This window comes from Hemitrygon akajei, chromosome 10, assembly GCF_048418815.1.
Source record: "Hemitrygon akajei chromosome 10, sHemAka1.3, whole genome shotgun sequence".
Classification (NCBI taxonomy): domain Eukaryota; kingdom Metazoa; phylum Chordata; class Chondrichthyes; order Myliobatiformes; family Dasyatidae; genus Hemitrygon; species Hemitrygon akajei.
In genome coordinates, this window is record NC_133133.1 from 177,307,865 (window position 1) to 177,323,272 (window position 15,408).

General features: G+C 42.8%; 1 protein-coding gene across 8 annotated transcripts in view; it reads left to right on the top strand.

Moving 5' to 3' along the window:
• Positions 1 to 15,408, top strand: part of LOC140735011 (protein mono-ADP-ribosyltransferase PARP11-like) — a 232,557-nt gene that overhangs the window by 121,030 nt on the left and 96,119 nt on the right. The window lies entirely within an intron of this gene.

Genomic DNA, 15,408 nt, shown 5'->3' on the forward strand with positions numbered 1-15,408 from the left:
TCTTAGACTCTCCCACCATAGGAAATATCCTCTCTACATCCACTCGTATCAAGGCCTTTCACCATTCAATAGGTTTCAGTGAGGTCACCCCTCATTCTTCTGAATTCTAGTGAATACAGGCCCAGAGCCATCAAGTACTCTTCATGTGACAAGCCATTCAATCCTGGAATCATTTTCGTGAACCTCCTTTGAACCCTCTCCAGTTTCAGCCCATCCTTTTTAAGATAAAGGGCCCAAACCTGCTCACGGTACTCCAAACAAGGCTTCACCAGTGCTTTATAAAGTCTCAACATTACATCCTTGCTTTTATATTTTAGTCCTCTTGAAATGAATGCTCATATTACATTTATTTCCTCACCACAGACTCCAACTGCAATTAACCTTCAGGGAATCCTGCACAAGGACTCCCAAATCCCTTTACGCCTCAGTTTTTTTTGTATTTTCTCTCTATTTAGAACATAGTCAACCTTTTAGTTTCTTTTACTAAAGTGCATGACCATACACTTTCTGACACTGTACTCCATCTGCCATTTCTTAGACAAATTAGATCCTTCTGTAGCCTCTCTACTTCCTCAAAACTACCTGTTCCTCTGCCTATTTTCATATTGTCTGCAAACTTTACAACAAAGCCTTCAATTCCATCATCCAAATCATTGACATATGACATAAAAAGAATCAGTCCCAACACAAACCCCTGTGGAACACCGCTAGTCAATGGCATCCAGTCAGAAAAGGCTCCTTTTATTCCAACTCTTTGTCTCCTGCCAATTAGCCACAGCTTTATCCATGGTAGAATCTTTCCTGTGAATACCATGGCCCTGTAGCTTGTTAAGCAGCCTCATGTTTGCCACCATATCAAAGGCCTTCTGAAAATCCAAGTACACAACACCAACCGATTCTCCTTTATTAATCCTGCTTGTCAATTCTTCAAAGAATTCCCACAGATTTGTCAGGCAATATTTTTCCTTGAGGAAGCCATGCTGACTACAGCCTATTTTATCATGTGCCTCCAAGAACCCTGAGTCCTCATCCTTGATAATCTAGTCCAACATCTTCCCAACCACTGAAGTCAGACTAACTGGCCTATAGTTTCCTTTCTTCTGCTTCTCTCCCTTCTTGAAGAGTGCAATTTACCAATCTTCCGGAACCACTGAAGAATCTAATGATCCCTGCAAGATCATGAGTAATGCTCCATGATCTCTTCAGCCACCTCTTTCAGAACTCTGGAGTATGTACCATCTGGTCCAGATGACTTACCTACCTTAAGACCTTTTCTGTTTCATAGAATAGTACAGCACATTACAGGCCATTCGGCCCACAATGTTGTGTCGACCCTCAAACCCTGCCTCCCATATAATCCCCCACCTTAAATTCCTCCATATACCTGTCTAGTAGTCTCTTAAACTTCACTAGTGTATCTGCCTCCACCACTTACTCAGGCAGTGCATTCCACGCACCAACCACTCTCTGAGTGAAAAACCTTCCTCTAATATCCCCCTTGAACTTCCCTCCCCTTAACATAAAGCCATGTCCTCTTGTACTGAGCAGTGGTGCCCTGGGGAAGAGGCGCTGGCTGTCCTCTCAGTCTATTCCTCATAATATCTTGTACACCTCTATCATGTCTCCTGTCATCCTCCTTTTCTCCAAAGAGTAAAGCCCTAGATCCCTTAATCTCTGATCATAATCCATACTCTCTAAACCAGGCAACATCCTGGTAAATCTCCTCTGTACCCTTTCCAATGCTTCCACATCCTTCCTATATTGAGGCGACCAGAACTGGACACAGTACTCCGAATGTGGCCTAACTAGAGTTTTATAGAGCTGCATCATTACATCGCGTCTCTTAGACTCTATCCATCGACTTATGAAAGCTAACACCCCATAAGCTTTCTTAACTACTCTATCTATCTGTGAGGCAACTTTCAGGGATCTGTGGACATGTACCCCCAGATCCCTCTGCTCCTCCACACTACCAAGTATCCTGCCATTTACTTTGTACTCTGCCTTGGAGTTTGTCCTTCCAAAGTGTACCACCTCACACTTCTCCGGGTTGAACTCCATCTGCCACTTCTGCATCCTATCAATGTCTCTCTGCAATCTTCGACAATCCTCTACACTATCTACAACACCACCAACCTTCGTGTCGTCTGCAAACTTGCCAACCCACCCTTCTACCCCCACGTCCAGGTCGTTAATAAAAATCACAAAAAGTAGAGGTCCCAGAACAGATCCTTGTGGGACACCAGTAGTCACAACCTTCCAATCTGAATGTACTCCCTCCACCACGACCCTCTGCCTTCTGCAGGCAAGCCAATTCTGAATCCACCTGGCCAAACTTCCCTGGATCCCATGCCTTCTGACTTTCTGAATAAGCCTACCATGTGGAACCTTGTCAAGTGCCTTACTAAAATCCATGTAGATCACATCCACTGCACTACCCTCATCTGTATGCCTGGTCACCTCCTTAAAGAACTCTATCAGGCTTGTTAGGCACGATCTACACTTCACAAAGCCATGCTGACTGTCCCTGCTCAGACCATGATTCTCTAAATGCCCATAGATCCTATCTCTAAGAATCTTTTCCAACAGCTTTCCCACCACAGACGTAAGGCTCATTGGTCTATAATTACCTGGACTATCCCTACTACCTTTTTTGAACAAGGGGACAAAATTCGCCTCCCTCCAATCCTCCGGTACCATTCCCGTGGACGAGGACATAAAGATCCTAGCCAGAGGCTCAGCAATCTCTTCCCCCGCCTCGTGGAGCAGCCTGGGGAATATTCCATCAGGCCCCGGGGACTTATCCGTCCTAATGTATTTTAACAACTCCAACACCTCCTCTCCCTTAATATCAACATGCTCCAGAACATCAATCTCACTCATATTGTCCTCATCGTCATCAAGTTCCCTCTCAGTGGTGAATACCGAAGAGAAGTATTCATTGGGGACCTCGCTCACTTCCTCAGCCTCCAGGCACATCTTCCCACTTTTATCTTTAATCGGTCCTACCTTTACTCCTGTCATCCTTTTGTTCTTCACATAATTGAAGAATGCCTTGGGGTTTTCCTTTACCCTGCTTGCCAAGGCCTTCTCATGCCCCCTTCTTGCTCTTCTCAGCCCCTTCTTAAGCTCCTTTCTTGCAACCTTATATTCCTCAATAGACCCATCTGATCCTTGCTTCCTAAACCTCATGTATGCTGCCTTCTTCCACCTGACTAGATTTTCCACTTCACTTGTCACCCATGGTTCCTTCATTCTACCATTCTTTATCTTCTTCACCGGGACAAATTTATCCCTAACATCCTGCAAAAGATCCTTAAACATCGACCACATGTTTATAGTACATTTCCCTGCAAAAACATCATCCCAATTCACACCTGCAAGTTCTAGCCTTATAGCCTCATAATTTGCCCTTCCCCAATTAAAAATTTTCCTGTCCTCTCTGATTCTATCCTTTTCCATGATAAGGTTCCCAAGAACCTTCTCTCTAGTAATGAAACTTCACACACTTCATGCTCCCTGACACCTGGAACTTCCAGCATACTGCTAGTGCCTGCTAATGCAAAATGCTTTTTCAGTTTATCTGTCATTTCATTGTCCCCTATTACTACCTCTCCAGCATAATTCCCAGCGGTCCAATATCCATTCTAGCCTCCCTTTTACACTTTGTGTATCTGAAGAAACTGTTGGTATCCTCTTTTATACTATTGGCAAGCTTACTTTCGTGCAGTTTAATTAACAATCCTTTCTTCCACATCATGTCATAGGCTTTTTCTATGTCAAAAAACACTGCAACCACTGACTCTTTGCCTGGGCCTTTCTTATTTCAGTCTCTAACCTTATCACTGAGTTAATGGAATTCTTTCCCTTCCTAAAACCATTCTGATAACTTGCCAGCATTCCCCTCTTCTCAAGCTCATACGATAACCTATCTGTTATCATCCTTTCCATTATCTTGCACATATTTGATGTTAATGCTATTGGCCTGTAGCTAGTGGGTTTTGATGGATCCTTTCCAAGTTTCCTTATTGGAATTACTACTGCTTCTTTCCATGAACTTGGTAGTCTTCCCTCCTCCCACACTCTGTTGTAAAGATGCAGCAACTTCAAGAGCGCTCCTTCTTCTAGATTTTTTAGCATAACATAGCATATCAGATCTTTCCCTGAGGAGGTTGGTCTCGATCTCTTTATTGCTCTCACCATTTCTGCCAACGTAAATGGATCATCAATTATATCATCTGTTTCTTCCCTCCTGTTTAACACACCTGAGTGTTGACTCATTGTTCTTTCCCTTCTCCTTCACCATTCTTCAGACAATTTTTCTGAACTATGTATCTGTACAAACAACTTGGCCATGATCTGAGCCTTATCCCTGCTGGAGACTGCTGCTTCCTCCTCAGATATCATTACTGGATATTCCCATTCCCTTCTATCTCCTCCCATCCTCTTAATCATTCCCCATACCTCTCCCACAGGTGGTGTTCTTCCTATTTTTTGCAAAAACTCCTCCAACTTGCCCTTTTAGCTAGATGTATAGTTCTTCTCACCACTGCCTGTGCCGTCTTATATTGAATCAAATGCTGCATATTATGGGTTCTTTTAACTAGTCTGAATGGTCTATTTCTGCTTTTTACAGCCTGACAACATTCCTCTGTCCACTATGGTACCAGTTTTCTATTCATCCTATTTTTACTCCTGGGTATAGATCCTTCTGCTGCCACAATAATTGCTGAAATTATCTGACTGTTTAATTCATCTATATTTCCAGAAATGTCAATCCTTGTCAATGCTTCTTCACTCAACTTCTGGAATTTACCCCAGTCTGCTTTTCCAAACACTCACTTTGGGATTCCATCACCTGATCTTATTTCAACTCTCTCACCCACTGAACATGAAACTGGGTAGTGATCGCTGCCTGTTGTTGAAGCAGTCCAAACTCCCCAGTTACTAACTCCAGCCAAGGTATTAGACATTAACATAATATCTAATACTGACTTAGTTCCTGTTGTTATGTTTATTCTTGTTCCTCTACCATCATTCACACACACCAAATCCTTTTCTTCCATCAAATCTTCAGTTACCTTTCCATTTAAATCTGTAAACGAGTCCCCCTATATTGTGCTGTGAGCATTGAAATCTGCACACCACACTACTTTATGTCTGCTTTGTCCTTGTATTCTTAGTATGCTATCCAAATCCAACCTTTTACATGGATTATAGTAGTTAATTATAATTACTTCCTCCGCTCTGTCCCACACTTCCACCACTATGTATTCCTGATCATCTCCCTTTCCCAGTACCTTATATGGTATACCTTGTTTGATTAATATAGCAAACCCCTCTCCTCACCCTTGATTTCTATTGTTCCTTATCATTGTATATCCATATACCACAAAGTCTAAAGTTGGTTTCAACCAAGTCTCCTGAATATGCACTGCATCCGGTTTTACAACTATTTCTTTAATATACTGCTTGAATTCCTGGCTATTGGCCAGTAAGCTCCTTGCATTCCATTGCAAAAGAATCACTATAATTAGTATTAAACAACCCATGACACTTCCTGATTTGACTGATTAGTGAGGTTCTCCCTCACTTCTTCCCGCATCAATCCCACTAACCCTAAATGGTTCATTGCTGCTTTGACAACCAGCTGAATTTTTTCACTTTTTGACTTTACCTCAGCTGTACCATTAATCACTCCTGCAATGAATGTTACTAGAGCCTTTTTGTCTACATAAATCCTGTCATTTGTTCTTTGTTGCATCTCTTGCATCCCTCTTGCTCCCTGTCCATTAGGAGCACTATTCTGTTCTCTTGAAGTTCTTATAGCTTCTGCATAAGTGATCTTTCTTTTCACTCTTATTTCTTGAATTTTATTCTCCCATCTCATAACCTCACATCCATTATATGCCACATTATGAGCTCCTCCACAATGACAGCATTTTGGTTGCACTCCTGTTCCACACTTTCCATATTCATGATCACCCCCACATCTAGCACATCTCCTCTGCCTATTACAGTTTTTAGCTGTGTGTTCAAATCTTTGGCAATTATAGCACCTCAATGGCTTTGGCACATACACTCTTACTGGGTAACTCATGAAACCCAGGAACACCTTCCCTGGCACTCTTTCTTCTTTAAATTCAATCAATACTGTTTCACTTTCCTTTTTGACTCCCTCCTGTATTGTTTTCAGTCTTTGAACATTCATTACTTTTCCTTCTTTGATATTCCTCTTTAACTCCTCCATATTTATACTCATTGGTACCCCCGTGATCACTCCTCTACATCCACCACCATTTTGTGCTCCCACCCTCCCTGTGTATTCCACCTTACATTTTCCTATCTCTCTTAATTTGAGTGCTTTCTCAATCTGTTCCTCATTCGCACATCTTACCAATAGGTTGCCATCATTAAGGACTTTCACAAATACTTTTTCCCCTATCTTATTTGCCAGTGTTGTTGTTAGCATTTTCTTCATGTTTCCTTGAGCCTTCTCATCAAACCTTATTATAACACCTTCTCTCTGAACTTGTTCATCTTCCTCACTTTCAGAGTGCTCTCCACTATCTTTTCTTGTTCTTTTACTCCTTCTCTCAGTTTTCATTCATCTGTCCGCTCACTATCTCCTCATTCCCTTTATTTCTCCCTTCACAACCATCTATTACTCCACAGCTCCAGCCCCCTTCAATCGCTCACTGGGAGGCCGCTGTTGCCATGTTGGTGAGAGAGTTTTTAACTGGATAAAAGATTTTTTGTTTGGTAGGAAAATTCGAGTTGGGATTGGGTCAGAATTATCAAATCAGTACATAGTGGAAAATGGCACACCTCAAGGTAGTGTGATTAGCCCGTTACTTTTCATCATTATGATCAATGATGTCTTCACAAAAGTACCAGTGGATATAGGTAGGTCACTGTTTGCAGATGATGGGGCCTTGTGGAAAAGAGGCAAGAATATGGAACATATAATCAGGAAGCTACAAGGAGCAATTGATGAAGCGGTGGAGTGGAGTTATGATTGGGGATGTACATTTTCAGTAGAAAAAACTCAAACTGTATGTTACACCAGGAAAAGAATTGAGGTAGGGAAGAAGTTAAGGATGTATGGGATAGAATTAGAGAGGGTTGGGTCATTTAAATTTCTGGGAGTTATATTTGATTCATGGTTAACATGGGCAGATCATATCAGGAAAGTTGAGGAGAAATGTAAAAAAGTAATAAATGTGATGAGATGTTTGATTGGTAGGGAATGGGGAGCAAGTTAGATAGATAGATAGATACTTTATTCATCCCCATGGGGAAATTCAACATTTTTTCCAATATCCCATACACTTCTTCAGCGTTGAAGAGAATGTATGTGGCTTTAGTAAGATCTATGTTGGACTATGGAAGTGTAGCATTCAGATCAGCAGCTAGGTCTCTTATAAGGAAACTGGATGTAATTCAGGCTCAGGCTTTGAGAATGTGCAATGGGGCTTTTAAAACATCACCAGTATCAGCCCTACAGGTAGAATTGGGAGTAATGCCTTTGGAACTAAGAAGGATACAATTGATGGCAAACTACTGGGCTAATTTGCAGGGGCACAATGATTCTCACCCCGCAAAAGGAGTATTGCAGGAGTGCTGGGAGAATGGGAGTTTTCAGAGGGATAACTTTAGTCGGGTAGGGAATGATATTGCTAAAGAATGTGGAGAGTTTGATCTAAGGATAAGTCCTTCAGTAGTTTATCCAGTTGTAGCTCCGTGGAAGATTGTATGGCCTGACATAGACTGGCATTTGTTAGAGGTAAAAAGGAAAGAAAAATATAAAACTGATTTGCTAAGTGCATTTAATGATGGAAAAGTATAGTGATTATACTCAGATTTACACAGATGGTGCTAAGGAACCATCAGGGAGTGACAGGGGTTGGGGTGATTATACCAGCAAAAGAAATTGGAATCAGCAGAACATCATCTAATAAGTTAGGGGTGTATACAGTGGAGATGTTGGCAGTGTTGGTTGCGTTGTGATGGGTGGAGAAAGCTAGACAAGTCAAAGTGTTGATATGCTCAGATTCATCCTCAGTTCTAGCAAGTTTATGGTCTTTTCACTCAAATAGCTGGCAAGATGTACTTTATGAAGTCCTTCAGTCAGTCACAAGAGTTGCAAATCAGGGAGGTCAAGTAAAATTTCTATGGGTTCCAGCTCATGTAGGGGTGAAGGGGAATGAGAGGGTAGATGAGTTGGTAAAGAGGGCGTTAAAGAAAGAAAATATAGAAATGTACATTAGTATCAGTAAAGCAGAGGCTAAGTGTGTAATCTGGGGGGAAATCATCCAAATGTGGCAAGAAAGATGGGACGGAGAGGGGAAAGAGAGGCATTTATATCAAATACAAAGGAGTGTTACAGGTACTAGGGTAGGCAGTGGATACAGAAGAGAGGAAACTGTCGACTAGGTTAAGGCTGGGGCGCTGTGCACTAGACAAAACATTGAAAATGATAGGGAAACACCAGACAGGATTGTGAGAGGAATGTCAGGAAGATGCATCAGTAAAACACATAATTCTGAGTTGCAGGAAGTATGGGATACAGAGAGAGATGATGAGAATTAATCTAAGGGAATTCACATTAAAAGGAATACTGGGCATGGGTGAGAGAGCACAGGTCAGGGTGCTTTTAGATTTCTTAAGGGATACAGGGTTTTTTTTAATAGGATATGGTGGATATGCAGGAATAGGGTACTAGGATAGCCAAAGAAGAAAAGATAAAGTGTAGATTAGGGTGTGTGTGTGCGTGTGTGAGAATGGGTGAAGGGATTTAGAATGTAAGTCTATCGTCTGATCCACACCCCAGACCAGAAGGTGGCGGTAATGCACCATTAAGCTGGGTGCCAACCGCCGTAAAACAAGAAGAAGAAGAAGACGCTTACTTTCGTATTCCATCTTTACCTTCTTAATGACATTTTTAATTGCCTTCTGTTGGTTTTTAAAACCTTCGCAATCCTCTAATTTCCTATTAATTTTTGCACTATTATATGCCCTCTCTTTGGCTTTTATGTTGCATTTGACTTACCTTGTTACCGCTGTTGTGCCATCTTTCCTTTAAAATACTCCTTCCTCTTTATGATCTATATATCCTGGTTTTTTTCCGAATTTTTTTCGAGAAATTCCAGCCATTGCTGCTCTGCTGTCATCCCTGTCCGTGTTCAAAGCAGTCAGTTCTGGCCAACTCCTCTCTCATGCCCCTGTAATTCCCTTTACTCCGCTATAATACTGATACATATGACTTAGCTTCTTCTCAAATTTCAGGGTGAATTTGTCCTTATTATGATCACTTCCCCTAAGGGTTCTTTTACCTTTACCTCTCTAATTAACAAACAAGAGAAAATCAGCAGATGCTGGAAATCCAAGCAAAACACACAAAATGCTAGAGGAACTCAGCAAGCCAGGCAGCATCTATGGAATAGAGTATAGTCGACATTTCGGGCCAAGTCACTTCGACAGGGCTAAAGAAAAAAAGATGAGGAGGTGGGGGAGGGGAGAGAGAAGCACATGGGATTAGGTGAAACCGGGAGGGGGAGGGATGAAGTAAACAGCTGGGAAGTTGATTGGTGAAAGAGATACAGGGCTGGAGAAGGGGGAGTCTGATAGGAGAGAACAGAAGACCACTGGGGGGAAAAAACAGGAGGGAGGGGCACCAGAGGGAGGCAATAGGCTGGTTCATTGCACAACACCCAATCCAGAATAGCCGATCCTCTAGTGGGTTCAACCATGAGCTGCTCTAAAAAGCCATCTCGTAGGCATTCTGGAAATTTCCCCTCCTGGAATCCAGCACCAATCTAATTTTCCCAATCTACCTGCATATTGAAGTCCCTCATGACTATTGTCACTTTGCCCTTTTGGCATGCATTTTCTTTCTCCCATTGTAATTTGTAGGCCACATCTTTACTACTGTTTAGGTGTCTGAAAATAACTCCCATCAGGTTCTTTTCACCTTTTTCAGTTTCTTAGCTCTATCCATAATGATTCAACACCTTCCGATCCTGTCACATCTTTCTAATGATCCCTGTCTGTGTTCTTTTCCAGTTAATTCTGGCCATCTCATCTCTCATGCCTCTATAATTCCCTTTACTTCACTGTAATACTGATACATCTGACTTTAGCTTCTTCTCAAATTTCAGGGTGATTTTGTCCATATCACTTGCCCCTAAGGGTTCTCTAATCAATTCTGCTCATTGCACAACACCCAATTCAGAATAGCTGATCCCCTAGTGGGCTCAAGCCATCTTGTAGGCACTCTAGAAACTCCCCCTCCTGTAATCCAGCACAACCCATTTTTCCCAATCTGCCTACATATTGAAGTCCCCCATGACCGTATCGCATTGTATGTTTGGCATGTATTCTGTATCTAATTTGTAGGCCACATCCTTACTACCATTTGGGGGTCTGCATATAACGTCCATCAGGGTCTTTTTGCCCTTGCAGTTCCATTCAATACAATATATATCCTTGGACATATAACTTGGACATATACAACTCCCAGTTATATAGTCTTCTTTCAGCCATGATTGTGTTGCCTACAACATCATAACTTCTGATCTGTAACTGTGCTGCAAGTTCATCTACCTTATTCTGTATACTGCACACATTCAAATATACCTTCAGTCCTGTATTCACCCTTTTTAAATTTTGTCTGCCATTTACTTTGCAACTCATCCTGTTGACTGCAACTCTGCCCTATCAATAGGCTCTCCTCACTATACATTGCCTCTGTTTATAAACCAGCTACCTCATCTACAGCACCATTATCCGCTTTTCATATGATACTATTTGAGATATAGGCAGCTCAGGGCCCTAGTCACACCTTGCTTAACCTTTTGATTCTTAACTTTGAACGAGGTCTCACCAACATCTGCCTCCACAACCTCTCTGCTAACTGTTCTGGCATTCTGGTTCCTATTCCCCTGCAACTCTAGTTTAAACTCCACCATGCAGCATTAACAAACCTTCCCGCTAGGATATTAGTTCCCCACCAGTTCAGGTACAAACTTGCCCTTTTGTATAGGTCCCACCTTCACAGGGAGACAGCCCAATGATCCAACAATCTTTTGCCTTCCCTCTTACACTAACTCTTTAGCCACATATTAAACTGTATAATCTTTCTAGTTCTGGCCTCAGAACGTGGCATGGGTAGCAATTCTGCGATCACAGCCTTGGAGATCCTGCCCTTTTAACTTTGCTCCTAACTCCCTGAACTCCCTATGCAGAACCACATCACTCAGCTTACCCAGGTCATTGGTACCTACATGGTCCACGATTTCTGGTTGTTCACCCTCCCACTAAACAATGCTGAGGACTCGATCCAAGATATTCCGGACCTTGGCACCCAGGAGGCAACATACCATCTGGGAATCTCATTCTTGCCCATGGAGCCTCCTGTCTGTTCCCCAAACTAACAAATTCCCTAAACCACAGCATACCTCTTCTCCCCACTTCCCTTCTGAGTCACAGAGGGAGACTCAGTGCCAGAGACATGACTACTGCGACTTTCCTCTGTTAGGTCATTCCCTCCCTTGGTCAGTTAATGGAGAAGATCCTGAGAGGCAGGATTTATGAACATTTGGAGAGGCATAATATGATTAGGAATAGTCAGCATGACTTTGTCAAGGGCAGGTCGTGCCTTACGAGTCTGATTGAATTTTTTGAGGATGTGACAAAACATATTGATGAAGGAAGAGTAGTAGATGTAGTGTATATGGATTTCAGCAAGGCATTTGATAGGGTACCCCCTGCAAGGCTTATTGAGAAAGTAAGGAGGCATGGTATCCAAGGGACATTGCTTTGTGGATCGAGAACTGGCTTGCCCACAGAAGGCAAAGAGTGGTTAATAGAACATTGAATATAGAATAGTACAGCACATTACAGGCCCTTCGGCCCACAATGTTGTGTCGACCCTCAAACCCTGCCTCCCATATAATTCCCCCACCTTAAATTCCTCCATATACCTGTCTAGTAGTCTCTTAAACTTCACTAGTGTATCTGCCTCCACCACTGACTCAGGCAGTGCATTCCACGCACCAACCACTCTCTGAGTGAAAAACCTTCCTCTAATATCCCCCTTGAACTTCCCTCCCCTTACCTTAAAGCCATGTCCTCTTGTACTGAGCAATGGTGCCCTGGGGAAGAGGCACTGGCTGTCCACTCTCTATTCCTCTTGTGGAGGTTGGTCACCAGTGGAGTGCCTCGGAGATCTGTTCTGAGATCCTTACTCTTCGTGAGTTTTATGAATGACCTGGATGAGGAAGTGGAGGGATGGGTTAGTAAATTTGCTGATGACACAAAGGTTGGAGGTGTTGTGGGTATTGTGGAGGGCTGTCAGACGTTACAGCGGGGCATTGATAGGATGCAAAACTGGGCTGAGAAGTGGCAGATGGAGTTCAACCCAGGAAAGTGTGAAGTGGTTCATTTTGGTAGATCAAATATGATGGCAGAATATAGTATTAATGGTAAGACTCTTGGCAGTGTGGAGGATCAGAGGGATCTTGGGGTCCGAGTCCATAGGACGCTCAAAGCAGCTGCACAGGTTGACTCAATGGTTAAGAAGGCGTACGGTATATTGGCCTTCATCAATCGTGAAATTGAATTTAGGAGCCGAGAGGTAATGTTGCAGCTATATAGGACCCTGGTCAGACCCCACTTGGAGTACTGCGCTCATTTCTGGTTGCCTCACTACAGGAAGGACGTGGAAACCATAGAAAGGGTGCAGGGATTTACAAGGATGTTGCCTGGATTGGGGAGCATGCCTTATGAGAACTGGTGAGTGAACTCGGCCTTTTCTCCTTGGAGCAACAGAGGATGAGAGGTGACCCGATAGAGGTGTATAAGATGTTGAGAGGCATTGATCATGTGGATAGTCAGAGGCTTTTTCCCAGGGCTGAAATGGTTGCCACAAGAGGACACAGGTTTAAGGTGCTGGGGAGTAGGTACAGAGGAGATGTTGGGTAAGTTTTTTACGCAGAGAGTGGTGAGTGTGTGGAATGGGTTGCCGGCAAAGGTGGTGGAGGCAGATATGACAGGGTCTTTTAAGAGACTTTTGGATATGTACATGGAGCTTAGAAAAATAGAGGTCTATAGGTAAGCCTAGTAATTTCTAGGGTAGGGACATGTTCGACACAACCTTGTGGGCCGAAGGGCTGGTATTGTGCTGTATGTTTTCTATGTTTCTAAAGTTGCAGAAATTAATAGTACTGTATACTGTAGATTTGGAATGTAGCTCGCAACACGGGTGCTGTACATGGCACCATCTTGAGGTCTATAAAATGGAAAGGAAAGCTGAATTACATGAATATTGCATAGACAAATTAAAATCAGTGCAAAAATAGAAATAATTTAAAAAAAGCAGTGAGGTAAGGTTCATGGGTTAAATGTCCATTTAGAAATCAGATGTCAGAGGGGAAGAAGTTGTTCCTGAACCACCGAGTGTGTGCCTTCAGGCTTCTGTTCCTCCTTCCTGATGGTAACAAGGTAACCACAAGAAGAGCCAATGTTCTGTTCTGGGTGTGGTATTTCCAGGAGACTTAATGCCTCCTCAATTCACAAGGTGTATCGAGATGCAACTCCTTAGAGACTGTGTTAGGGAACTGGAGCTGCTACTCAATGACCTTTGGCTTGTTAGGGAAAGTAAAGAAACAGTGATTGACAGGAGCTAGAGAGTGGTAGTCAGTGCTATTAGAAAGGAAAAATTGCTAGGCAAACTCAAAGGTCTTAAGGTGGTTAAGTCACCTGGACCAGATGGATTACAGAACTAGAGGGCACAGCTTTAAAATTGAGGGTCAACCCTTTAGAAAAGAGGTAAGGAGAAATTTTTTTGGCCAGAGAATGGTGAATCTGTAATGCTCAGCCACAGACTGCAGTGGAGACCGTGGGTATATTTAAGGCGGAAGTTGATTGTTTCCTGTTCGGTCAGGTCATCAAAGGATATGGAGAGAGGACAGGTGTATGGGGTTGAGTGGGATTCAGGATCAGCCATGATCGTTGATGGAGCAGATTCGATGGGCTGAATAGCCTAATTCTGCTCCTGTGTCTTATGGTCTAAGAGGGTATGTGCTGGGTGACGGAGTCCTTAATGTTGGACGTCACTTTTCTGAGGCACCTCTCCTTGAAGATGTCTTAGATACTATGGAGGCTAGTACCCATGATAGACTGGACTAATTTTACAACTTTCTGCAGCTTGCTTCGCCCCTTTTCCCCACCCCCACCATACCCGATGGTGATGCAGCTAGTCAGAATGCTCTCCACGATCCATCTATAGAAGTTCATGAGTGTTTTAGGTGACATACTAAATCTCCTGAAACTTCTAATGAAATATAGCTGCTGTCTTGCCTTCTTTATAACTGCATCAATATGTTGGGACCAGGTTATGTTTTCAGAAATATTAACACCCAGGAACTTGCTTGAAGTCCTCTCACAGCACCTGTCTCAATCTGGTGACAGTTAGCTCGCTTGCAGTGGCTGGCATGTTTCCACTTACTTTTACCTTCTACCTTGACTGCCGAATTGGTAATTAACTGTACTTGGTAAGGACTTTCCTACTGAGCTCCCAGTGGTTCCTTATGTGGTTTCTTGACCAGGACACACTCGCCAGGAATCAGGGTGTGCCCTCCTTCCGATGGACCGCTCCAAGCAGCGGAAACCTGTTAAGAGCAGACTGAACAGCTTGGGTTCACTTCTTACAATAATCAACTAAGCTATCTGCCATAATGTGTATATCAGCCTCTCTGAGATTCAGGGCACCTGCTAGTGACATGGGTCACCTTGTTATCACTTCAAATGGACTCAGTTTTGTTTTCTTGTTTTGGGTTGCTCTGATGCTAGATCGAACCAAAGGAAAAGTTTTAGGCCACAGTGATAATTAGGGTCAGCCATTGTTTGATGATGCCATTCATTCTTTCAACTTGTCCTGATGACGCTGATGATGTGGACAATGAAAAGACCATTTAATGTTCCATTAGTCGACATGATTCTTGACATATGTTTCCAGTGAACTGTGTTCCTTGGTCAGATCAAAGTGACATGGCAATCTCCATTTAGGAATATAGACCTTAATCAGATTTAGCTGTGTTTGTAGCCATAGCTTTTCTTGCTGGGATGGTTTTCAACCCTCTTGAAAATTTGTCCATTACTACTAGGACATCTGAATATCCTTGGCACTTCGGTTTAGTAACCTAAAGTAAAAATAGGGGACAAGCTCTCCTCTACAATCATTCTGAGCACCAGTGCCCCACAAGGCTGTGTACTCAGCCCCCTGCTGTATTCACTGTACACCCATGATTGTGTAGCCAAGTTTCCATCAAACTCAATATATAAGTTTGCTGATGACACCACAATTGTAGGCCATATCTCGGGTAATGATGAGTTTGAGTACAGAGA